General features: G+C 39.1%; 1 long non-coding RNA gene across 1 annotated transcript; it reads left to right on the top strand.

The window, feature by feature from the left end:
* Positions 1–3,314: 3,314 nt before the first annotated feature.
* Positions 3,315–27,163, top strand: LOC146768130 (uncharacterized). The gene is made up of 3 exons (XR_014950934.1): positions 3,315–6,904; positions 14,648–17,735; positions 22,581–27,163. It is a non-coding gene; the product is annotated as an uncharacterized LOC146768130 (long non-coding RNA).
* The last annotated feature ends 270 nt before the right edge of the window (positions 27,164–27,433 follow it).

Genomic DNA, 27,433 nt, shown 5'->3' with positions numbered 1-27,433 from the left:
ACAAATGGATGGATAGTAAGGGCAAATCCCTCTCCAGTCTTGGTTCAAGACCAAATTCAACATATAAAATAACAAAGGAATGACAACATAGCAGTAATGCCTCCTTATATTTTCAGCCTATGGTCTGGATTTAGGAGTTTCAGGTATTTTTGTGCATTCTAAAAAATAGAAACCTGATCACCCTGGATCCCTCAGTCCTGAGTAAAGAAATAATCTCTTTCAGAGCACTTCTGATCCCATTGCACCAAGAGATAACCCAGGATGTTGATGGTCAGCCAGGTGTTGTAATTAAATAGGATAATTTAAGCCCCATGTTTACAGATTTTAAGTAGGGAGAGATATTTAAAAGTGTTCAGTTTATGTCTCTAAGTCCATGAAGCAGTTCATCATTTACAAATATCTAAAAGCATATTTTTTAGCTCTGCCAAAAAGGTTTTGACTCAATCTATGCATTTTTATTGGATTCTTTACTCCCATAAATCAGTTTGTTCTCAGTAAGTGTCAGGAAGGTGCATCACTGCTGTCTTCCCATAAATTTAGTACCTTTTAATCAAAGAAGGAAGCTTTGTATTGTAGTAGGCAGCTTATAAAATGGCTTTTACCAAGCTGAGCCACTTATTTGTAAGCCTCTCTATTAGGGAGTTACAGATAAGCCATTTGAGAACTGAGCAAGGTCTGATGGCTGGAGACCAGAGGTGGTTTCCAGTGATACTGATGCAGATTTGGAGCAACTGCCCTGGAATTAACAGATGGATAGATAAAAGCTGAAAAGTCCTCCAGCCATATGCTCATCTTCCTCAATGTGCAGGTTTTTCTTCTCTAGACCTTCCTGTTGCTATGAAATATTTTGTTCAGAGGGAAACAGGAACACCACTTTGTTTTTCAGCACCCTTTTAATCTTGCATCAGGATTAAAATGCTTTTTGGTTTAATGCTAATCATATGCCCCCCGATTTTAGAGTGGCCTGGAGTTCCTCTAAATGGTTTGTGTGGCGTGACGAGGCTGCTTCTGAGAGGATTAGAGAATTGTGCATGTCATTTAAGGTCAAAAAGACCTTCCATTCCTTTTTAAAATAATAAAACTTCTTTTCCTAAAACTTCTGTCTCCCTGTAAATACATTAATAATAATGATGATGATGATGATGATGATGATGATGATGATGATGATGATGATGAAATTTAGGCTATATTTTGTCCACTTCAGAGCCCTGCTGGTAAGGGAAGCACCCCACATGTGATCAGCAGTGATTACTGGGTGCTCTCACTGCCAGAGGGGATGCCCTGAGGTACCCCAGCCTTTGTTTCTGGGTGATAATCCCCTTTGGCACCCTGGTGTCACCAGCAGGGAATATCCCAGGCATGGGGCTGGTTTCTTATGAGACTTCTCCCTTCACCAAGTTGGGATAATGGAATTTCTTTCATGTGTTCCTATTTCCTCTACCTTGTTTTTCCCCTCAGGCAAGGCCACCTGAAAACTTGGGTTCAGGGTTGTGCAAACATGAATTAAAATCCCCTTAAGGACCAAAACATCTGTCTGCAGATCTACTGCACATTTTGAAAAGAGCTATTTTGCTGACATAGTCTGCTTATTTCTTAGACACAGTCATGAAAGATAGACTGAATCACCTTGGAGAATGAAATTATTTTCTTATAAAATAGCCCTTGCCACTTTTCTAGCTGATAAATTTAGCAAAATTTTCAATATCTATTTTTAACCATCTTTTGCATTTAATTTTAGTTCATGCAATATAGCATGATGCAAGATATCTGAAGGTTTGGAGTCCTTGTCAGCAGAAACGATTGGCAGCCTGAAGCAAAAATAATTCATTATAATGGGAAATTATAGAATAGATTAATTTCCTTTTGCATTCAAATTATTTTGGGGAGGGAATTTTCTATGCTAGGTTAAACTCCTACTCCCTTTCCTCCTGCCTCCTCTCACTTCTCCCACACCTACTTAGGTAGTTCCTGCTGATATTTTTACTGCTTCTTTATTGCAATATATATATTTTCAAATATTTGAATGTTTTAATTTGTCCCAAGAGCAAAGGATCAAACGGGGAAATAATCTTACATATCTCAGTGCAATCTGAACTGATCTCCATCTTAAAATACGTATTCTTCTGAGGCGTATTAGCTTTATTTAAAAACATTTCATTACGTTACTTGATTTGCAAATTAGTTGTTTAGCATTCAAATCTTGTCTGTGGGAATATGTTCCATATAAGATCAGATTAAAACTCCTGACTTGGGAGAGACACATATAGAGAAGGTGAAAAGGTAGTGACTGTTTCTCACGAAAAATCAACTAAAGGACATTAAATGACATTTCCAGCAAGTCTCAAAAGATGAAGCAATTTGCTGCAGAATCCATAAAGAAACTGTGGGATCAGCTGCTGCCACAAAATGCCCAATGTGGATACTTATGCAATACTGGGTACTGGAGATATGGCAATGAGCTCACTTGAGCTTTTGTCCAGCTCAGCCTATTGGATCTTACACTCTCAGGTTCCTATTGTGTTTCTTACCCTACATCTGGAAAATTAATCTAGTTTCAGATTAATAGATAACAAATTCATGCTAATCCATGGTATAGTGGGAATTCTTCCTGTAGATGCTGAAGGCATAACTCCCTCTCTCCATGGGAGCAGGACACATAAGGCTCAGGACAACTTCCTAGTCCTATCCTCATGGCCCATTCACAGCAAGTGAAAAATTCACCTTTTTGCTTCTTAGCCCTCAAGGAGACTGCTTGCACTCAGATGGTAGATGGCTTTTTGAAAATAAGAAAGCAGAAGTTGAACAGAGATGCACCAAGACTTTGTCAGGGAAAAATGTTTCTTTTCTGTGCCAGTCCTTCATTGCCCTATCAGGTAAATACGCTGCCTGCCAAGGAGATTTACTCTTTGCACATAGACAGAAATACACAAATCTTCATCACTGGGTTCTAGAGAAGGCAATAGGAATGAAGCAACCTGGACTTGAAAAATCTAATCATGGTCAGACTTCAGATTCATGTCTTTCCCCTCCCTTTAAAAAAGAAAGAATATATCTGTGTTTCTTGCAAAGTTGTGCCTGAAAGCTGCTGGCAGGAAGTGTTTTGCATCATCCACTGTCACGATGAAGCCCAAACCCTGTTGAGGGGAGCATTGCTCAGCCCCAGGATGTGGCTCAGCAGGGAAGCCCAGCCCAGGGCTGCTCCTCCCTGAGCTCTCTGCTAACCTAGCTTGACCATGGAGTTCAGGTTGGGACCATGGAGGAGGTCAGCTTGACCGTGGGCTCAGGTCAGACAGAGTGTTGGAGTTCATGACCATGGAGTTCAGGTCATGTCCTCAGTTTAGCTAATCCACAGGTGCATCGTTTGCAAAAGAAAAAGAAGGCATAGAACTTCCTGAGGTGCCTTTCATAGTTGACCCCCAAGAATAGGCAGTGATTAATGCATCCAAGCTTTTCCAAAAAGTGCTGCCTGATAACGTCACAAATGCTCCTACCCCCAAAGCACTGGAGCAAAGATAAACAGAATTTTCTTTACTTCAAGGGAAATCATGCGGCTTGGTAGCCTATTATAAGAGAAATAAAAATTTGATCTCTTTGATTCCTTGTGCCCTAATGACTTAGAAATATCAGACTTTCTAGGTGGGTCCCACTTCCTTAGGAGTCAGAGTGTGCTGTGATTCTCTCCCTCCTAATTACATCAGAGCTTATAAGTAGTATTGGAAGCTTTTTATACACATAGCTTATTTGTGTAATTTTTTTGCAAGGTTAGAAGAGTATTTGACAGCACACAGGAGGAAGTACCTCTGTCATTCTGTGGCTGCCCATGATGCCAGTGACCATTTGCTCATCAAACAGACAGGATTGTCTCTTGTAGAAAAGAAAGTCAGATAGTGCAGTGTAGAAAGAGCTCCACAGCATTTCCCCAGCACTTTGGCTTTTAGGACACCCTGAAGGATCAGTACACATCCATTTGTTGTAGCACTGGGAAAGATACAATCCTGCTTTATGGTCACCCTAATGTTGTTTTTCTAGGCTGATGCACTATGTCAAAGTCAGGCAGCTTCCTAGGGCAGCACTTTGGCTCCTTCTGAGTGAGTTTTTTGTCCCCTCCATCTTGGCAGCTCAAAAAATCAGCTCCATTTAATTTGAAATAAAGACAATGGATGTCAGCACTGAAAATTTCCAGTCTTTGAGTGGAGAAGAAGGAGTCAAGGAGCTGCCACGTGCACAAGCCTTCTGTGAGGGCTTTTCTCAGACTCAGCAGGGAAAATGAGATTCGGGCAGACTGTGTAATCAGTGATTCTTTCCAGCTCCTGAAAAAGGGCAGATAGACTTAAACATCCAAATTAAAGCATGCAGCTGAACAGGCTGTGAAATACAGTACCTACAAAGCTAGCCTGGTTTGAGCTGTGCTCTTTGCAGAGAATGTGGCTCCCATGCATGAATAGCTGTGAGGAGAAAAGAAAGATAATAGAAGACAGCTGTGCAAAATAAATATTACTTTACTTCTGTTTTAAGAATAAGATATCTCTAGGCTCATCTAGAGCTCATCTCTAGAGTTTGTAACAGAGCGGTATTATTTTTTGTAAATGAAAATGTCAGAAGTCCAATGTACAGGTTTGTGAGTTTAATAGAAATGGTTTCTGTTGTGATGGTAAGCTTTATATTCTAGTCACGATGCATCAGCAGTTTATTCTGGAGTTCATTCTGAGGAGGTAATGACTAGGAAAATGACAAAGAAAACTGTTACTGACCATTAGTGAGCAATCACTCTGTCATATTACCAAGATAATTTAGATAAATATGGGGTTTAGCTGTCTCCAAGGGAGACGGGATGCTGATATCTTAGATAGTGCTGCTTTTTAAAGCTTTTCTATTTGATGAATATATATTTTCACCTCAAAGACACAGACTAGTTCCCCATATCTTCCTGATGGAAATAGTAATAGCTCATTTCAGTGCTGTCATCTTTGCTCAGTTGTGTAAAGCATGAAGCTACCAAGTTTTGCAGCAAATATGAAAAGCTCTGTTTGGAAACATAAGGTATTTAATAAATGAATGTAGATTATACCATGTTTTTCTTCAATTGGCTTCCATTATTTTAGCAGCTGCTAATTATGCAGTGTTGATATTTAGAGAAAGAGTAACAGATTTATCTGTTCCATCTGGATAATCGGGCTTTTAGAGCATGTCCTTCTACCAACATCGGACTTAACGCTTTCTGTTTATTTTTTGATCCTGAGGCCATATCAGGTTAAATTAAAAGGTGAACATTTCAGTTGAAATAACTAGAAAAATTTGTTCTAGTTTTTAAAACTAGTCCACTGTAGTCATCACTGGCATTAGATGGCTTAGAAAGAGCTGCATTGGATCAGCTGGATATTAAGATTTGGATTCATAATGAACAGTCCAAAGATTTCCAAGATCCACCTCCCAGCACCAGGTTTAAGCACCCTGTATAATATGGGTTTTTCCATGTTGTACATCAAATATCACATTTTTCCCCAAAAGCATATAGTTTTGCAGCAAGGTTTTGCAGCAGCCAGATGATTGCTCAGGTCTAAAATCAGATATTCATGTGCAGGGGAGACAGAAAAGCAGAATTTGCACTTTGTACATGCAGTTGCACTATACCTGTGCTAGGCAATCCTGCCCAGCATGTGGAAGTGTTGTAAAGCCACTTCCATAAAGAATTCAGTCACCATTGTACCCATAATCTCCATATGTCTATGAACAGCCCCAAAATGGATGTGCTACACATAATCCTTGGCATGAGCCATTCAGCTCCTGTTCCATCATCTGAGCTTTCATCTTTAAATCGATTCCACATTCTTGAGCATTGTCAAAGTGATGAAATTTACCTGGAGTGGAAAATATCCAGACCCAGAACCAGAAAGAGGTTCAAATCATCCTGATTCACCTGCAAGGCACAAATTATAATTTGTATTTTCAACTTCAGTAATCTTTTAACTAGGGACCAAACTAAACAAAAGAAGGCCTCAAGAGTCTCAAGAATTGATGTTGCAATAGACTCAGGATCAGCATCTGCTACTCCTAAACTTGTGGTCAATTTTTCCTTGCAGCATGATGCTTTGAGTGGCACAGCTGTTGAATAATAGAAGTTCAAAATTAAGTCAATGGATGGGATGTGATGGAGCTGAAAGGACAGAACTGTCACAGCGGGGGTATCAGATGGGTGGACTGGAGATGCAGACAACATGTCTTGGACTTTGATGGGACAGAGAAGATACCTGTGCAGTGCACCTGGTTTAATTTGGGATGTAGAAATTTCAGGCTTTCTGTGGGGCTGAGACCTTATGGGGCCCTGCCAATCCATGAGAATAATCAGGAGCCCTGACTGCAGTCCCCATTCACACAGTGCCCTGGAGCAGGGAGCCTTTGTTTTCCAAATACTGCATTATTTTTTGCAGCCTTAAGTCATGATTTCCCAACCCTTAGTGTCAGCAATGCTGAGTGTGAGCAGATATAACCAACTAAACATGTACTCAGCAAATTAGTGAACTCATTTTGGGTACTTGGGGTACTCTATGTTGCTCTCACCTAGCCTGGTGGGAGTCAGTTCCTCTGCCTGCACACAAAAATGAGCCAATGAAAGTATAATTAATAAAGGCTAAATTTTCCCCATTAATGCATAGTTGATGTAATTCACTCAATTTGCATACTCTGTTGTTTTATTTTACTCAGGCCAGACTTTCTTGTTTTTTCAACCTATTTTTAGCCCAGCAGAAGTCATATTGGATGCCATGGCTATTTCCATAGCAACAGGCAGTTCTAAATCTTGATTAGGATTTCTTGGCAGTGCTGTTTTCTCAATGTCTGTTTTTTGAAGAAGGAAGCTTTAGTCAGCCACAAACCTTTAAAGAAGACATACACCAAGAAAACAACTGTAAGTGGATATAATTATTTACTAGCAAAGAACACCAGAATTTAGTAGGATGTGTTTTTATAAGATTTTTGAATGCAGAACTGTAAGATAACATATATGCTAAATATACCATGCAGCATGTGGTTCCAGAAGATGACTAAAAACATCAGCCTCAGGAGAACACTTGTTTCTTCATATCTAATCCATGCACTTCCCCCCAAATGGTGTGTCACAATGCTTTGTGTCTTTCTGTACAATGCATTTTTCCAGTGCTCAGGTTCCTCTTTTGAGTCAGATGTGTTTTCACCAAGACTGTCTGGCCTTTAACCAGGGACCAAAGGGAGATCATGTGCTTCTGAAGTCAGTAAGCAGGCACTCGATTTTGTTTATTTTCTTTTCCCCTCATCTCTACTTTTCAGAATCTTTCAGCCTCTATGTGTTTAATTCACTGGAAGTACAGTTCTCAAAGGGGTTAGTGGAAGAATATATACTTGTTATGCAGTCAAAAAACTTGTGACTAAAGTTGCTGATGAACTGGCGTGATCTCTGTAATACTATGTAAAGGTTTCAGAAGCTTTCAGATTAATCTGAATTAATCCTAAGAAATAACAGACGAATAACAAAGCCCCAGTGCACTTTCTGCAAACAGTAGCGTAAAGGCCAGCAATTATTTAATTTGGTTATCTTATACAAGCAAAATTTTTTCATTTATCCTAGCTGGTAAATTAATATGGGCATGATGGTCCTCCAGGCTCCAATCAGTTTTGTGCTGGCAGAGAAGAGCTGCAGAGCTGGTTATAAAATACTAGTTTTGACCTCTTTGTCAGGCTGAACACTGCAGGTTAACTTCACAGAAAGTCCCTGTTTGGTCAGTCTGACCACTGGTCAACATGTTCAAGCCTACCACAGATGAACAAAACATATAGATAGATATGTATCTCCCAGACAGAATCTAGGGGGACAGCAACTACCACAGGATCCACTACTGCATGGTAAGACATTGGTCACTTTACCACTTTTTCAATTATTTTCTTATATTTGTATTTAAATAATTACTGAAAAACGTGGGAAACTGTATTTATTGTTCAACATTTTTCTGACAAGAGTGGTAGCAGTGGCCAGATCACAACCACAGGCAGCCCAGGGCCTTGCCCTGAGCACTACCCAGCAGCTAGAGAGCAGTAAAAGCACAGGGCAAGCTTGGAATAAGCTCTACCATTCAAGCCTCTGAAAAATTACACCTCTGAAACTTTTTGAGAGACAAATAAATATATATTTCACGTTGTCAGTGGATTTTTCTTTGTGGAATTTATCTCATTTGTTCTGTGGAAATGACACTTGGAAGACATAATGCTGCAGCAGGGAATAGCAGTTTTACTCTACATCATGGGGGAAAAGCCCCCTTATTTGATTTGCTTTGGGCCTGTGAATTTTTCATCTGAAGTCCATCTACTTTTTCCTCACTGTTATGTTCACCTTGTCCAGGACACTTGTGCACTTAGAGAGCAACTCCTTCCTTTACTGTTAAGCAAATGCATTCTAGTGTAATAAATGGAAGTTGCATTTTATCCATAACCATCCTATTTCCCTTCTTCTAAACTTCTTCCAGTTCCATTATGTTCCCTGTAAGCAGAAGTCTGTGGACCATAACTACCTAAACAAGTGAAATTCAAATACATCATGCATTGCTACAGAGACACAGCCATGTTTGCTGGTTTGTTCTCTGTTCCTTTCTTGTAATTTTTCATGTTGGGTGCATTTCTTTGACTGCTGAGCTTTGGCTTTGCAATTTTAATATGGTACTTATAGCCCAAGTTTTTGCTTGTCAGGTCATACAAGTTTTCATTGTGCTTTATATTTATCTGAATTCAACCTAATTTCCTAAATTTTTTTTTGCCCAGTCCAACATCACATTTAGGTTCTTCTGCTGCTCTTAACAACCAGCCCTAGCTTTTTTTTTTTTTATTATTAACTCTGTGTCATCAGCAGACCACATCACCTCCCTGCTCATTCCATTTCCAGGTTGTCTATGATTATGGTGCATCACTCACCCTGCTCGTAATCACCTCTACTGTTAAAATTGGTCACATATTCTCTTTTTTGTACCTTGAAACCAATGAACATATTCAGGCCAGAGCCATTTTTCTTCCTCCCTTTCAGCTGAACTACTTTGACAAGCCCATTGTCCAGTAGTTATCCAAGAACTTTTGGGTGTCTAAATTCACAACACCATGTATGTCAATGTCTAGATCTATTGATGCTGCCTGGAAATTATCTGATCTTATCAGGTTGTTGCAGTTTGCTTTGTCCATGTTTTCTCCCTAAATTTGCTTACTGGCAAACTCATGTTTTTGCACATGTGTGTCACTAGCACAGCCCGATGTCTCAAACCAGGATCTGGAGCACAGGTGGGTTAGGGCACATGCTGTGCAAGAGCACTGATGGTAAAACAACATGAGCATTACCAGGGCTCCCATTTCACACCTGTCTCATTTTTGTAAGTGCTTCTAACACTTGTGCTTCCATGAACAATATGGATACATTTCTTAACACACACTTGTTCATTGTTGACTACTGGGTAAGTTGTTTAATGAATATGGTAACTGTCATGTTGAAAAAAGGGAAAAGGTGCCATGTTTGTAGACATCCCCACAACCTCCATCCCAGGCACTCCTGCAGATACCCTTACAGACAGCCCTGCAGCCTTGCAACCCCAGCCTCCCACAGCCAAGCACAGCTGAACAGACTGTGTTTTAATATGGGAGGAGGGAAAACACAGACTGAAAGAGTAACAATCACTGCCAGTCAAATCACCCTCCAAGCTGTTATACTTCCCTGAAATGGTGATGCTCTTACACAGCCTAGGGAGGTTTTTAAATTGGTGTTTCTCACAATACCTTTATTCAGGTTGCGGATGCCTGATAGCAGAGAGGGACAGACTGTGCTGATGGCAAAATGTGGCTTCCACTGGTAGCTGGGGAGAGACATGACACAGTTAAAAAGCACAGCCTTTATATTCTTCTATTTTTAGTGGTGAAAACAAGAGGAAAAAATCTTTATTTTACAAAAACAGGAGGAAAAAATCAGCCTTCTGTCACAGTTTTCTAACATTTTGTAGTCAGCTGCACCATTACATGCCAGCTCTTTTTTGAGCAGGGATTCTGGTGTATCATAGCTAGCATTTATATTCTTGCGTTGGTCTATTTGGGGATAGAAAATCTATGCAGGATATATGAAGTAAAAGGATCTGTGGGAAGTAAATGAGTTCCTATTCTTGTTGAATCATGCATAAGAGAAGGTTACAAGACAAAATAGGGTCACTTTCAGATAAAATATATGTAATAATATCAGCAGAGATTTTCTTTGATTAAAAATATCTTCTAGAGGAATTAAGTGATGTTATGAAAGTGATTTCCAAATATAGTTTCAATATAACCTTTACTGCACTGTTTTTATGGCTATCAATTAAAATACACATCCCCATGAAATTTAATATGTCAGTTGTAATAGCTTTGTAAATCTTAATGTTCTTCCATCTGTAGTTCAAGAGGTAAATTCATGGCAAAAAAAAAGAGGACATATTCTTTCCTGCAAGGGACTATCTGGTACACCACAGGCATGCCAGGTGTAAATCAGCATAAGCTTTTACACATACTATGTACCCATATGCATGCAAATACATGAAAATACATTAATAAAAGCCTTTTCTTTTAAATGTGCTGCTTCCATGGTGCTCTTGTTGAATTACAGGATTAGTTCTGTTATTTGGGAGAATATGGTTTCTGCACTGATCACATTTTCCTTTGCCTATAAGTTCAGCATAAACTAGACAGGCATGGATTCTTGATATCTAGTGCACTTTAAACAAGAGAGAGATATTAATAAAGAAATAGATGTCATTATTTGCTTAGGTTTATGTTCAAAAGACAGAGTCCTGAGCAAACCAAGCTATTGTTTTTGGAGGACTGCTCAGTGCCCAGTGTGGTTTTGATGGTTTTGATGGTTTTGATCCCTTGTTTCCTTTTGCCTACCCTGGGCATTTCAGCCCCTAGGGGTTAAGTGGCCTCCTAGCCCCACACATTTCAGGTGGGGCTGGCCCACATCTGCCTTGCCAGAGCTGCTTCTGTCCACTGTGTTTACTGATAGGAGATCAGGTGACGTGGTGGTGTGCTCCTGTGCTACCTTAATAAGTCCTCCTGTCTCAAACTATCCAAGGAAATTGGCATCGATTTTCCCAAGCTATCAAAAAGTAATCCTAAAAAGGATCTCTGTGGCAAAACTTTAGAAAAATTCAGCATACACCAGAAAATATGCTTTGTGAGGCAGACACAATGTAGCAAGTCTAGTTATATTGCTTTTCTCTCCAGTAAAATTTTATTATTGTCTTATGCTAACCTGGTGTGCTGGTTTGGGATGGGGTGGAGTTAATTTTCTTCACAGCAGCTAGTACAGGGCTGTGTTCTAGATTTGTGCTGAACACAGTTGATAACACAGAGAAGGTTTTGTTATTGCTGAGCAGGGCTTACACAGAGCCAAGGCCTTTTCTGCTTTTCCCATGAGCACACTGGCAAGAAAGTTAAGGGTGAATGGGAAGATGGGAGAAGACACAGCTGGGAGAGGTGACCCAAACTGACCAAAGGGATATTCCAAACCACATGACATCATGCTCAGTATATGAAGCTGTCAGGAAGAAGGAGGAAGAGGGGAACATTTGAAATGATGGCATTTTTCTTCCCAAGTAATCATTGCACATGATGGGGCCCTGCTTTCCTTCAGATGGCTGCAAACCTTCCTGCCCATGGGAAAAAGTGAATTAGTTCCTTGTTTTGTTTGTGTGCACATATTTTGCTTTCCCTATTAAACTGTCTTTATGCTAACCCCTGAGTTTTTCAGGTCTTACCCTCTCAATTCTCTCCCCGATCCCTGGTGGGGGAGTGAGCGGCCGTGTGTGCATGGTTGTTGACTGGGGTTAAACCACAACACCTGGATAGGACAAAACGACCTCTTTATGCTCAGCATTTTACTAATTTTGCTTTCAAAATGCTGGTGAGGACATTTGTTCTCCAAGACTTGTGTTGTGGACATGCCATAGCTTCAATTAAAGCAATATACAATATTCAACCATTATCAAAATTGTTTTAAGTTTGGTGAGCTGCTGGAAATCACAACCATAAATTTTATGGGAGCACTTCTCTAGAATAATGCTCCTGATATCTCAGGTAAATGCTGCCACTGTTATGACAGAATCTTTTAGATAGAGTCTTAGCAGATTTATTAAGTTTTCTTCCCTCAAATCTTCACAGTTTACTGTATGTAACAAGTATAAACACAGTAGACTGAGCCTTCATAAATGCCAAGCAAATACAGCAAAATATAAGCAAAAACATTGTAATGCCTTTTGCAAATACATCAGTCACTCATCTCCCAAGGCTGCAGGTTTTTAAGTTTTTGCAGCTTTGCCTATTTCTTGTTCTCTGTTTTCTTTGCCAGGTTTAGGATGGTGTCAAGCCCCAAGTGAGTGTGCTCTTCTTGCCGTACTCTTCCAAAAATCATCTGCTTCACTTCAATAGGAAAAGACTATTTGGCTTTCATGCAGTTAGCCTGCTTCCTTCAGAAGGTGTCCTGGCACATCTCAGTATATCTTCACTAGCCAATAGTGAACCAAGAGGATGCTTTCATTTTGCATGCTAACCTCAGGGCCCAGGTACTTTCTTGCGTGCATGATTTTCAGTTTCTCTCCAATTACTTTCTACTAAACCAAAATCTCAGCAAATTTTTTCCAGCCTTTGGTTTTATAGGAGATCCCAATTCAACACAATGTTCACACCAAATTTAGTCCTAAAGTTGGTCCCCTTCAGTCTGATGGAAGTGTAAAGAGCTGATGGCACATGTTTTATAATAAAACATGACACAAATCAATCTGTTCAGTGTCATGTTTGACTTCTGGATTCTGATCTCCCAGATGGCATTGATTACTCTGCACCCAGCCATTTAGTATCAATCTTTATGACATTCTGGGGTCTCCATAGATAGAGATATCAATGCTCTAATTTATTAGACTGACATTTTCTTCTACTATGAAACAAAAAGAAAAGGAAGAATTGAATGCCAGTGTTCATCAGAATAGTTATTTCTGATTCAGTCATTGACTATCCAGAGCATAAATATAGCTGCTTCATGTAGGAGCAAGAAGTATTGCTTTTAGTTTTGCATTTAGGGAACAGATCATTCAATTTCCATTGCATTTAATTTTACCATAGGGAAAAACTTAATATGACTTATGAATAAAATCATTATAATCATGATTATTGAGCAAGATGAGAATAAATTTTGCCAGGAACTGAGCAATTTCAATTCCTTGGCTTCACATTCTATTTACTGAATAATAATGTCATTTGGAAAACAAATGAAGACTAAGAATAGCCTTGCTAAAGAGAAGAGAAGACAAGAGCTGTTATTTAGCAACTTTTTCTTTCAGGTTGTTAGAAATAATATTCCGTATGTTTCAGCATTTCTAGTGTTGCAAATATTTTTCTTTTTACATAACTGACTTAAACCATATTAGTCCTAGAGATTAGCCAGATCCTGCTATCATCTCAAAACTGATTAAGACAAAGTCCATATCAAAGTGTCACACAATTGGCCATGGGAATCACAAGATGTGATTTTTCCTGCTTCTTGAGGACCCAGTGCTGATTATTATCAAAGTCAAGGCTTCTCCTGGACTGGGGCATTTCTGTGCCCTGTTAGTGGTTGTGTATCCCCATCAGCACTGTGGTTTGACCATGAGACTGCAATTTAAGCTAATCATCACTACCATGCAGGTAATCTGAGAGCCTGCAAAGTGTCTCCCTTTAGGATGAAACAGAGCAGAAGTTGGGCTCTGCAGGAACATCTCAGGTGCTTTGATCAGCCCTGAGTGGAGAATGCCCAAAGTGGCCACCAGCTGTGGGCAGCATGGAAATTGGCCCCCAGCACCCACTGCTTCTGTCGTGCCACTCTCCCTGCCAAAAAAGAGAGAAGTTATATACTCATTCCTCATGTCAGGAAAATGATAGATGAAAAACTGAAAGTACTTTGAGATGTAACTGGTAGGAGTCACAGGACTGACAGACCAGTCTATCGTAAGGGCAAGACTGCTGTGTTTGCTGTTGTACATTGCAAAGGAGAAAAGTACTTCCCATCATTAATGTCAATCATAGCACCTGCAAAAGCTGGAGGAAGCAGGGCAAATATTTCAAAAAGAAATGCAAGATTTTACATTTTCAAGTGGTGGCAGCATATTTTATATGTAAAGTTTTGTTCCATAGATTATTACTCTCCCTACTTAAAAAAGGTTTGATTTCAAAACTGCTCCGTTTGCTGCACTTCAGCTGCTCACCTTTGCATCTGTGTAGCAGTCAGGTCATCCTGGATTGCTGCAGGATTGTCTTGTTGTGGCTGCCCCATCCATGTCCAACCAATGCCTCATCCAACTCATCCTCTCCATGGCACTCAGCCATGTTTGGACTTGGTTTGTTGCTGCACTCCTGGTCTTTGGTGCCCATGCCACATGAAACACATGAAGTTATTGAGCAGAAAGGAAGTAGTCTGAGGATTAAACTCTTTTCCCTGAGCACCACAGCAAGAGTAAAGGCAATGCATTATCTCTACAGGGGACTAGACAATTTCCCAGCTGGTTCACCAGTGGGGTATTCTTGAGGCATTATTGGTCTAAATATCTGGAGCAAAGCAATGCGTGTAGTAAAGAAATTTGTTTTCCAGGTGCTACCAAAAAGTTCTGAGACATGGGCATGGACTCAGACCCACCTCAGCCTTGGAACTGAGGGCTGCCTCTGTGAGGAGCTGCTGCCTAAAGTGAATAATCCCTCTGGACTTAAGCATCAGCATCCACAGGTATTTGTAATGTAAAGTAAAAGCTAGCTATTTGTCTAAGATATTTTTAAAAGTCTCTTAAGTTAGGCAATTGTATGTTATACTGGTTTAAAAAAATTGTGTCTTATTTGACATTTTCTCCCATAAGGTAGCCTTTGAATGTGGAGGGGTGTGTGGAAGGAGGAAAGTATCATTCTTATGCCCTGTCTTTCAAAATGTGTATCCAAATAAGGTTAAATTGCATAATCCCAACCAGGACAATTGCTTGGATTCTAATAAAACATGTAAATATGGTAAAGATTAAGATCCTCTTGTCAATAAAGAATTTGAATCTTTAAAAGTTCACACTAAACCAGTGGGAATATCTCCTGACAAAGGCTTTTTAGTTTGTCAATACCATGACTGTGCTTTGCAGTGAAAGTCTGGTGAAGAAACAAACTGCTGTTCTGCTGTTACTCCTGCATCCTCCTGCACACATAATAATGTCAATTAGCTGAAGGGCTTGCAAGGCTTTCACTGCTGCTGTGCACTCATTTCAGTTCTGCAGGCACATCTGGCAGGGTCACGCTTCACTAAGTGGCAACACAGAAATAGGTGAGAAACAAATGGAGGAATATTATTAGCCAATATGAAATTGCATCAGTCATGTTAAGACAGTTTTAAATGAATAGCTATTATCATTCTAATTGGAAAAAAGTATACCACTATTAATATCTAGCAAAAAAAAGTAAATAGTTCATCACCAGGAATATGCTATGCCTGTTCATTTCGTATGATATCACCAAGCCAAGTATAATATGCTATGCCTGTTCATTTTGTATAGTATCACCAACCCTGAACTGCTTTAACAAGAAGTAGCCCCATTTTTTGTAAAATATTTGTATTTCAAGAGGTGGGTTTAATTATTTTTGTGTGTTTGGGAGAATGTGGGATACTTTATTTTTTTTCTGTTCATTTATATGTTACAAATGACCAAATTTATTTGTCTTTTTATAAACAGGATTATGCCAATGCTGGACAAAGGCTGTGTGAAACTACTTAGTATATGGCAACTATTTTAGCTCTTCTGTGAAAACTAAAAAATAGAAAGCTTATGGGCCTCTACATCCAGTAGATGCTGCTGGATTTCCACAGACTTCAAACTGCAGCTGAGCAATGAGCTCTTCCATGCAAATAAATTGCTTCCCAAATTCAGCATTGCATTAATGCCACTTAGCTGCTAGCAAGGCTGAAACTCCTCAGTGTCACTGGGATCAGTGAACTGACTCTGCATGGTTATATTTCAGTAAGTTATAAAGAAGCAATTTAAGGATAAGTTTGTCAGGGAAATGCATCAGAATTTTATTGTGATGATGCCTGGCTTTGGGGGAGTCACATAGTTAAATCAGGAAACAGATGAATAAAAAAAATCTCAGCTGACTGTAAAGGCAAAGCAGTGGAATGCAATTGATAACAATTCACCCAACGGTGCTCCTTCTCCTTTACTTTCTCAGCTTTAACTGAAATGCAGGTATCTCTACTAAAATCAGTAATGTAAGGATATATTTATTGGTACTAGTAGCATGCAATTGACACTTTTTATCTTTAAAGTGTTTGCAAAGATTAACTAAGTAATCTTCAGCACTTTCCATCATAATAGCCAAAGTAATTTAAAGTGATTTCTAGACCCTTAAAACAGAATTTGCATGTATTTGGTAAAATTTAAGGGTCTGCAAACAGTTCAGATTGATTTTTAGAGAAAACTGTATTATGTAGGGTGATATCTCCGTACACACAAGTTTGATTTTGTGCACTTTCTGTGTCCTTAGGAGCAACTTTCAGAACCCACAAAGACAAGGTAAGCAATTGCCTGGGTTGGTGTGAGGCTGTCAGCCAGCCATGGCCCTCCTGCCTGCTCTGACTGTGCTGAGCCCTCCAGCCCTGCATGGCAACTGCTGGCATTGAGGAAGGAAGATGCCAAGACTGGCAGAGAAGCAGTTACTTTCAAAACACCTGGATATATTTCCCCAGAAGCACTTAACTGCCCTCTTTCACACAGCAGCAGAGCAGTTGTGCTAAGGACCTCTCACTGTTCCTCTTTCCTCATTCTGAAACCCAGCCTTACCTTTATCCTCATTCTGTTGCTTCTCCAATACCATCATAGCCCCTCTCCCTAAAAGGAGGATTAAATAATTAAATTTATCTGTACCAAGATTGTCAGCTATGATGTGTGATATGCACCCTGTTCTTGTGTTAGCAAGACAGAGAAATTGCATTCCCAGATAGATCTTGTTTGGGAAGATAAAGGACATGGGCAAGGCAGCAGAAGGAACAGAGTTCAGAAAAAGTTTCGAGTAGAAATTGCATTTTGATGTAGGTTCAGAGTCCCTTATGATATAGCAGAGTAAAGGGGGTAGTGAGACATGGATCACACAATTGTGTCTTACCTCTTTGGTGGAACTAGACATTTCTAATGAAATACAAAGTGGAGAAAGAAACTTTTGCAAATGATGGAACCATTAATTTCCCAAAGTGATCCTGAATTACTCAGCTGTATCTCATATAATCTTCAAGTTTGGGGATACAAGGAAGGCTGCACATAAATTAATTCCCTTCTAAGGAAAGTATCTGTGCTGTGCTGAAGCATTCCATTGTCCAAGAAATGGACAGCCAGGAGGGATGCCAGAGAGGTTGAAACATGAGATAATTCTGGAACATTTCTCCACAATATGGGTGTATTTCAAAGCAAACTGAGGCAGCTGCCCTGTGTACTGACTTCCATACCTTGATTGCAAGCAGCTGTCACTGCTGCATAGCACAGCTGTGACACCGAGGGAAGGGCCTCCTCATTCAAGTGTTTATCTATTTAACATGAAAATTGAAGCAGTCAGATTTCTGCAGTGTGAAGCCAAACACACAGAGAAGGGGAAGCCCTGTACCAGTGATGTGCATTGAAATGAGCATCAGACAGCCAGTGCCCTGGACCAGTACACCTGCAGTAAGTCATGGGTCCTGTATTGTTGTAATTAGAGAGTCCTGAAAGCCCCACACCTCCTTTGCTGCAGGATGTTCCCTTTGGTTCAGAGTGAAACCACCTTTTTTTTGGGTACATAGAAGAAAAAAGGAGTCTTGTGAGGGAGCAGGAGCACAGAACAGCTGAGGGATTAGGTGTGACACTTGCTGGGTCATTTAGGAGAATGGACATGTCATGGAAGTGAGCAAGGTTTAGTGCCATCCTCTGCATGGATCCAAGACCATAACAACTTTCAGGAGAATACTCTCTAAAGTATTTATCACTATCAAAGGAGTGATAGCAGGAAACACTTTTTTTTTTTTTTTTAAAAAGCATTTACATTTCCTCCACCCACACAGAAATGAAGTGAGAATGATGCTCTCATCTGCTGACCCATATGCTGTTTCCAGTCTTTTTTTTTGGTTCGAAGTGAATCTTCAAGTATTTTAAATAGCAAGGAGGACAAAAGCACCTTTCATAAGGATAATTACCTAATGCACCTGCATCAGAAGAGGGCCTGGTATTTGATTACTTTAAAGAAGAAAAAGAATCCAGTGGCAAACAATGGCATTATAAATCTATTATTTGGGAACACGCTATGACAATAAATCAATGGCTGTATCCTCAGTTCCATTTTCAGCCCCTGTAAACTTCTCAGTACCCCTTAATTGGTTGGATTCCCTTATTGATTTTTGCAGCTTGCAGGGGTCACTAAGGTTGTAGAGAAGCTCTCTCCTATGCCACTCTGTGTTGCCACCCACTGTGTAATAGGCCTCCTGCTACCTTTTAGAATCCTAACTTGCTCCCTTTAATATTCGAAACAAATTGTCAAAATTTAGCATTAAGTATATGAGGAGCTCACTGTCTGCAAAATGCTTGATTTTAAAATAAATTTGAATGTAGTAAAATACTACAGACTCTTTCTATTGGGATTTTAGGATGACTGAGTTTACTTACACATTTCAATATTTATGTCTGGAAGAGAGACAAACAAAAGGGGGAAAAAACCCAGACAAATTAAAAAAAGAACTAACTATTCAGAACTCAGCGGCTGAATTACTGCTTATAGTAGATGTATGATGGTGTACCTCCCCTCCATCATTGTCATCACCTGCAGGGGCTGCTAATAGACATTAGGAAGGTCTTTCATCTATAGAAGTGCTAATAGATGCTATTCTAATGCTGTCCATCATAACAAATTATAATAATTTGCAACACATCCATAGAGAGATGGGAACAATTCAAAAATTAGTAATGGAAATAGTGTGATGGCAATTAAAACACTTGTGGTTAGCAGCTGCTTCCAAATTACCAGAAAAGGGTATTTAGATAAACAAGGGCTTTCCTTTACCAGAAGGGGCTTGTGTGTCAAGCAGGGTTTGTGGTTCCCTTTTCTAGTATCTGGGCATCCAGCAGCAAATGGAAGAGTTCAGCTGCATGTTCATATTCATATCTTTCCCCTGTAAAGAGCTGCTGTGGGGCATTTTTGTGACTGGGTGTCCCCTAGTAACAAAGCAATTAAATTACACTGAATAATAAACTGCGTTCTTAACCTGTAATCCAAATACAGATATTTTCCTTCTAATACACTTTTTGAAAGTTCTTCCTTATGCATTCTGAGATTCATTCTGAGACTGTCTTCTAAAGAAATCTGTTTGATATTTAGACCTTCAAGGTGATTCCTGTTTGAGGGATAGGATTTATCTGAACTCCCCTCTATGGAATTGCCTATAATCTCTGAGGATATGCAGAGGAATAGCCTTGCCAGCAAGGCCATATCACTGGCAGGTTTCCTTTTCTGATTGGTCTACGTATTTTTCAAATATAAATAAGACATTAATAGGAAAAAGATATAACTTTAATCCACTTAGTTATGTAAGTACTATTATTAACTGACTAAATTTCTCCAGGGCTTGCATTTTCAAGAGGAATTTCAGCAGCAAGGAACCAAGGTGTGAAGGGGCTAGGGCCAGAGTTAGCTGTGGTGCAGGGCAGAGAGAGATGAGGGAGGAAGAGGGAAGGAGAAAGGTGGTGCTGGCTGGGAAGGAAGGTGTGTTTCAGCACTTAGGTGTCAGTGGGAGGTGTGATGGCATAGCAGGTGTATTTGAGAGTCATGTTCACTTGTGCTCTGTGCAAGACAGGGCAGGCAGAGAAGGTTGGTACAGGGTAATATAACATAGATATTATATTTATATATTTATATATAATATAATATAATATAATATAATATAATATAATATAATATAATATAATATAATATAATATAATATAATATAATATAATATTATATTATATTATATTATATTATATTATATTATATTATATTATATTATATTATATTATATCATTATTATATATAATAATAATATATATATTATATATATTATATATATATATAATATATATATATATAATATCCATCATATTATATTATTTTATATTTCTGTTGTTCATGTTTCTAAAGAGAAAGATAATCAGAGAAGATAATCAGTGAGCAAAGATGTTTGCTGACTTGTTTGCTTGCGACTCTAATGGATGCAACAAGTTGTGGAGAAGATGATTCCAGAAAAAGCAAAAAGAGTAGTATTAGATTTAGAAACCTAGTTTACTTTACTTTAGACATCCCTCTCTTTACCCTCTGTGCATAGAAAGTGTACTCATGCATCCTAGGTAGGAAGGTTTTGCTGGTTGCACTGTTACAGACTCAGAGAGAAATGTCACCCAGAAACATGTTGACAAAAGGAAGTTTTCACCATATATTGACAGGATGATGAACTAATAAACTATTTTGGGTCTGGGGTTTTTTTGGTTTTTTTTTTTGGTTTTTTTTTTGGGGGGGGGGGTGATTTTTGGGTTTTTTTGGTTGGTTTTTTTTTCTATAAGGAAAGTCTGGACAAGAGGCCAAGAGAGAACTTACATAAGAAAAAAAGAAAAAGTAAGAGAGAAAAGCTATTTTATCTCCAGGAACTGAACACTGTCAACTAAGTTATCAAATACAACAATGTGGAACATTAATATTTTTGAAATGTTTTTGTTGAATTTCATATACAACTGAATATGACTTGCCTCCTGTCAGTAAACATCTGGAGGGTATGAGCACAGGTTCATTTTTTTCAGAAAATAGAATTATTTAGTAGAACTTTCATATTACATAGAGGCAATGCCTCTATTAGTGAGAAATTAAAACTGGATGATGTCAACTTGATAAGAACCACAGAATGGTTTGTGTTGGAAAAGACCTCATAGATTACCTAGCTCAACTTCCCTGCAACTATCAGAGACACTTCCCACTAGACCAGGTCATCAAAGCCTCATCCAGCCTGGCCTAGAACACTTCCAGGAATGGAGCAGCCACAGCCTGGTCCAGTGTTTCCCCACCATTACAGTACAGAATTTCTTCCTCATATCTAATCTAAACCTACTGTCCTTCAGTTTAAAGCCATTCCTCATTGTCCTGTCACTACATGCCCTTGTAAAAGGTCCCTCTCCATCTTCCTTATAGCCCCCCCATAGGTACTTGCAGGCTGCTGTAGGATATCCTGGGACTCATCTCCAGGCTCAACATCCCCAACTCTCTCAGCTTGTCCTCATAGGAGAGGTGCTCCCAGCCTCTGGAAGCCTTTGGGGCCCTTCTCTGCACTTCTTCCAGTAGATCCATGCCATTCTTATTTTGTATGTGTCCTTCATGGTATGCGTCAGATAATAATTCAAGTTTATGCAACAGAAAGGTAGTGGTTTCTCAATTATTTGAAATCCTAAGACTACTAAAAAAGTTTTTTTAAAAAGGTTTTCTTGAATGAAAGTCTGCAGCTATATTATGCAAGAAGTCATAACTAAAGGAGTGGTGATCTCTTTCTACCTTTAAAACACATAATTTAATTTGCAATCTGCCATCTGGGCACAAGTACCAATCCATTGGAAACTTCTTCACAGGTGTAGGAGTATTCTAATACACACCTTTTGTTAATTTTATTTCTCTCACACAACTCTTCGAAGCCTTGACTAATATTTTTTCTTGAAACACCCATCTTTTGAACCACACATAATTTCAATCTCCTCTCTAGGCTGCCAACAGTTACCCTATGGAAACTACAGAACAATATTTACTCTTATGGGTTTCTGTATCTCTGTCTTTCTTGGCTATTACATCACTGATATCTGCACGTGCTGAGACCTTTCCACTGTTGCCCACCCAGTCACCAGTAAAAGCCCCATTTTCTGTTGCAGGAATAGTTATTTCACTCCTCAGTTTATGCCAGAAGGAGTCAACTGCATTAATATAAACCTTTTCTTTGTTTTTTACTTTTTTTTTTTTTTTTGCTTACTATGAAATAATATACCGGTCTTACATGATAAAGTGTCAAAGTCATTATTCTGTGCTTTTTCATTTGTCTTATATCCTTCCACTCCTTATCATTGATTAATGAATTTCATAGACTTTTGCCTTTGACTTCTTTTTTCACCATTTTTCATATTTTATCAATCTGTGCAGATGTGTGTGATAAAGAATTATCAATGTCAGCATCCTTCTAAATCTGCTTCTTTCAAAAAAATCACTCTATTTGGCTGGATCTCTGCTTACCCTTTTCAGAGAAGGGGTATTCAGGCCATCTCTCACTGATGACTTGCTTTATGTTATCTGCAATTAGCATAGCCAAAAAAAAAATCAAAGCTCTAATATTTGGAATTAGGGATGTTGGAGGATTGTTCACTTTGTTGGTAGGATATGTCTCAATCTCAAGGTGGTGTCCCATTGCAGCTGACACAGCATGAAGGCTTTGAAATTTTCAAAGGAAAAATGTTCTTAATAACTATTTTTGTTTATTACAGAGTGCGCAAATCCTGCTCATCTACTGTTCCTTATGGGTTCCTCAGACAGTGCCAGAGAGGCTGACTGGGACCTGCACATCAGTAAATGACAGCAGCTGCTTTTCTAACTCACTTTACGTGCTGCATCTTCCAACCCCACAGTTTTCTTTGCCCACTTCCCTCCTTTTCTGGATGGCAGATAAAGCTTTCTTCTTCTCAATGAAGGTCTCCTCTGTTGTGTCACTGGCCCTCTTTCATAGCTCCACAACAATAACAGCTTTTACTGTGCCTGCTGTGCTGGGGTTACCTGGCACTTGGCAAGACATGCATCACCACAGGACACACATTTTTTAGAACCAAACACACTATCCACCTGTCAGTCCCAGCATCTGGACAGTTTGTATTGCCTGGGTTTGTTGCCCAAAAATATTAAAGAAAGGATTGCAGTGAAGGCCTTCTAACAGATTGAAAGCTGAATAAGGAGCAAGAAGCAAGCACTGTTAAACACAGTCCCTTTTTAAGATAAGGACAAGTGTGGACCACTTCTGGACTAGTTTTGTTCAACACCTTCATCAATCACAATGAAAATTCCAAGTTTCCAAGTGGACAAGTATCCAAGCTAATTCTTACTAAGTAACTGCTGTATCTCTCCCTTCTAAGCAACTTCTGTATCATCCCCAAGCCTCAAGCTGTCGATTCATAATTCCTATAATGAAGAGTTAGCAACAAAAACCTTCCCATGAGGCTGACGTTTCAGTTCCTGTGAGCCTGATGTCTTTTATGTCCACCATTGATATGTGGCTGATTATGTTAAAAAAGAGAAATAAAAAATAGTGAAGGATTTTGTACAGTTTTATCACTTTAAAGGAGCAGGAACATTAAAGACTAGGAAAGTAAATCCCAAGGTCAAAAGCACTTTGACTTCGTACAGTCAATGCTATTTTCATCCACAGTATTTCTGTTAAGAGTGTACTTCATGTGATACTGCAGGAGTGATGTAGATGTTCTTCATACCCTTGAAAATTCTCCTCTGCACTGCTTGGAAAATGATCAGGTACCTTACTGGATGGATGGAATCAGGAACCACATCAAAGTCAGGATGTATTTCAGGAAGCAGACAGATTTTATCCAGCAGCAATGCGCCAAAGTCCTTCAGAGGCCACAGTAGAAGTGTGATAAAAGATTTCTCCCCTTATTTTTTAATAGTCTGGGGAAAGTATTATGAGCCCAGATGCCTAAGAGGAAAAAAAAAAATGAACTTCCTTAACAAAACCCATTGCTTTAGTGTTCAAAACCTGGTGGCTTCAGTAAGGAAGATCTCAATTATGATTTAACTCACAGATGTTCCATATTTTCTCTTACATCTCAAAACATACACTTAAAAACCTGCCATCAAAAACTTATGCTATAACATGGAGGGAGAACCTGAAGGACAGCCCAAATGTGTGATGGACATATCTGACCTGTGTCTGCCACCTCTGTGCAGGAGGAAGCAGAGCACAACATCTAATCAGAGGACAGATACCTTGAATCTTGTATGCAACATCCCAGGGATCAGCTGTGATCCTTGGAAATAACTGTTCAGCATGCCATAATAGATAGCTGTGATATATAGCTGTCACTGTTGTTTTTCCCAAATGCCAATCAAAGAAATCATACAATTCATAGGAATCTGGGGAATAATTGCATCTGTCTGTGAGACAGACTGGACTGACTGTAACATGTTTTCTTCCCTGTATCTTCCCTGTATTTGCAAATTAATATCAGTAGGGAGATCCAAAATTCAAGATCGAGCAGTGCTCTAAAAACTAAAAAAAAACCCCCAAAAACCCAAAACACCAAAACCACCAAAAACAAAACACCCGCCCACCACAAAAAATTCAAAATCATTGCCTGAGCTGCTGCTTAAAGCCAGGCAGGCTGCCAGTTCCTACAGAAAAGGAGATTAAGAGATGAGAGAATTACCAAGTTCAAAGGTAGAATGCAACTGCAAAACACTGAGCCTGATTCACTGCCTGTGGGTAAGCCCTGTGTGAAAACCAGGGAGTCAACCAGCTTCTAGTAGAGACTTTAAGTATTTGACTGTATAAAACTAACAGGGGTTTTTGTCTACATGTTTCTGTGCCTGTTCCAGTGTACTGCAATAACTGTTCTCAGGTTTAGTGGCAGTATGAAATACTCAGTGTTTCCTTCCAATGAAAAAATATGTTCATACAAAGAGTGATATCATCACCTGATGCAAAGCTTTGGAACCTCTTACTCTGCCCAAAGTTGCTTCCCAGATTATTTTTTAATTAATATTTGTAACTTTTATCTGGATCAGCCATGACATTTCCATACTCCATGGGAAAGTCAGTGTTTTCACTCATGCCATTTCACTTACCTTTTTTGCCCCTCCTTTCTCCCTGCAATGGTCCAAACTCACCATTCCCATGTTGTTTGCATTGTCCTTTCTGAGCAGTCATCCTCATCAGGTGTGGACCTTTCCTTCTTGACTCTGGGTATCTCCCTGGTACAGTACAGACCACCTGAACTGTGTCACGAGTCTGTTGCCCATCTGGTAACTGCCCTAAGGGCAGAGCCAGCCCGCGTGGAGGAGGGGCTCACACTCCCCACTGGATGTGTCCCCAGTTGAACTGGGGTGGAAGATGCAATTTGCTGAGATTTGAGGAGATACACATAGCAGAGCAAGTCATACTTGGAAATTAAAGTTTAATGATCACCCTCTCAGCAGCAATAAGAACACAATAGACATTACATGAAGAGGTGCAAAGTGTGCAAAGTTTCAAATAGACCATAGGATGACCAGAGTAGAGGATGAAAATGCTGGGACTGACATGCTCTGCCCTAGACATAAGGGACTGAATTCTCCTGAGCTGAATCCCTTGGACGAACTTTTGTTAATGTTTCTTTGAAGGCAATTTGACAGTTCAGAGGAAGAGGACAAAATAGAGGGTAATGACCAAAGTTTGTGAAAGGAGAGGACACTCAAGAGTGTAAAGAGGAAAGTTCCCAGAAGCCAGGATATCTTTAAATTGCAAATGCCATGAGCAGATATTCTCAGTAGCAGATTACTACCACAGTCCATACATTAGCTTTTTTCTGTGATCTGCCACATCTGACATGGTTTGTCAACAGTGTGGGTTATTGCTGCAGGCCATATTTGCTGCGAGGCCTGTCTGTCCAGGACTTACAGAGTGGCAAACTGAGAAATCAAAGGCAGGCATAAATGCAGATTCAATCTTTCTTTTTTCTTCTAAAGAGTATTTTGTACAATAACATGAAGCACTTCAGGGCCAACCTCTCAGCCTCAGATGTCCATGTGTTTTTAAAGCAGCTGACCTCCACTGGCACAGCCTCCACACAGCACATCTCCAGGGTCAGCACATCCACCAGAGCTCTGTATTGCACAAGACATACAGGACTTGATAGCAAGGAGTTTCTTCTGGCCTGACATGACATGAATCACTGTGATTAATATGAAGGAGCTGGGGACACAACAGGAAAAAAGAGCATTGTGAGTACAGTGGCCTGGTGAATGGGCAATTCCACATGAGAAGTGGGCAGGTAGGTGCCAGTTGTCAGTTCTGTGAATATATAATGGCTGGCTGAAACCCAGTACATTTTTACAATTTTTTAAAAATCCAAAACATTAGCCTAAAAAAAGCCGACAGATTGACTCAAAATGGTGGGGGTTTTATTTATGTCTTCACTTTTGCATTGGTATCAGAACAATATAAATTTATTTACACAATTATAATTTTAATACCTGATTTTTAAATGTGAAAGTAAAAATCATCCATCTCTGCAGTTCTCTTATCATCACACTTTCAAAAATCTGTCTGTTTCTGGTCTGTTCTGGTCTGCCCTTTCCATTCCTTTCCTTCAAATGAGAAAATGACAGTATTTTCCTTCCTTGTTCTTTCAGTAGAGAATTATAAAAACTACCAAAATGTAAGTACGTATTTCCATGCCTATATATGTGGCCAAAATACTTCCTTGCTGAGTTCAAAGTCCTCAGAAAATGTCACTGCACTCAAGATGGCATACACAGGACCTAACTAAAATGGTTTCAAAGCCCATGCTTGTATTATATTCATATTTCAAAATTATGCAGTCACTTCACTGTATCATTGACAGCATTAGACTTTTCTTTGTGTTTTCTAATGACACACTGTGACATGGAGCAAAAATATTTGTTTAATTGCTTGAAAAAACATTTTTAAGTTTTCAACTGAAACAACATGCAGTGCAGGAGTTTATAAAACCAAGCTTCCTTGTATGATCAATGTATTACTGATATTATTGATTTATGTAGAAATTATTTCTAGTGGAAATTTTATACTCATCTTTCTTGTTCTAATTAATTCAATAGCCACCTGATATCAAATTGGTTCTCTAGTGATTATTTCTTTCTCTATAGGGTTTATGAGATGAGCTTGATGATTTGATATGATTTTCTAACCCACATTAAACAGACTATGAAATTTAAGAGTATCACTGAATGAGCCAGCCAAGTTTTAAACAATTCTTAAATCTCACTAACATTTGAATTGACTGCATTGATAAGCACAGATAAGACATACTGCATCAGGATGCTTAGGAAAATGGTATCAAATACATACATTTTATATATATATATATATAATTTTTCTGTAAGTATAATTTTTATATGTATATATCTATATGTATATATCTATATCTCTATTTGCATACATAATATAAATATATATTTTTAGGAGGCTTGGGGTAATTCATTACTTGAAGACTTGCATTTTAGTAGATTTTCTCCAATGATGGGATGAAGAGATGAGTTCAGCAATTGTATTCCTTTGTTGAGGGATTTTGTGGATCTTATCCTGTGACTAAAAGTC

Source organism: Lonchura striata, chromosome 2 (genome assembly GCF_050655825.1).
Source record: "Lonchura striata isolate lonStrDom1 chromosome 2, ASM5065582v1, whole genome shotgun sequence".
NCBI classification, from domain to species: Eukaryota; Metazoa; Chordata; class Aves; order Passeriformes; family Estrildidae; genus Lonchura; species Lonchura striata.
This window is presented reverse-complemented; position numbering and strand designations above follow the sequence as displayed.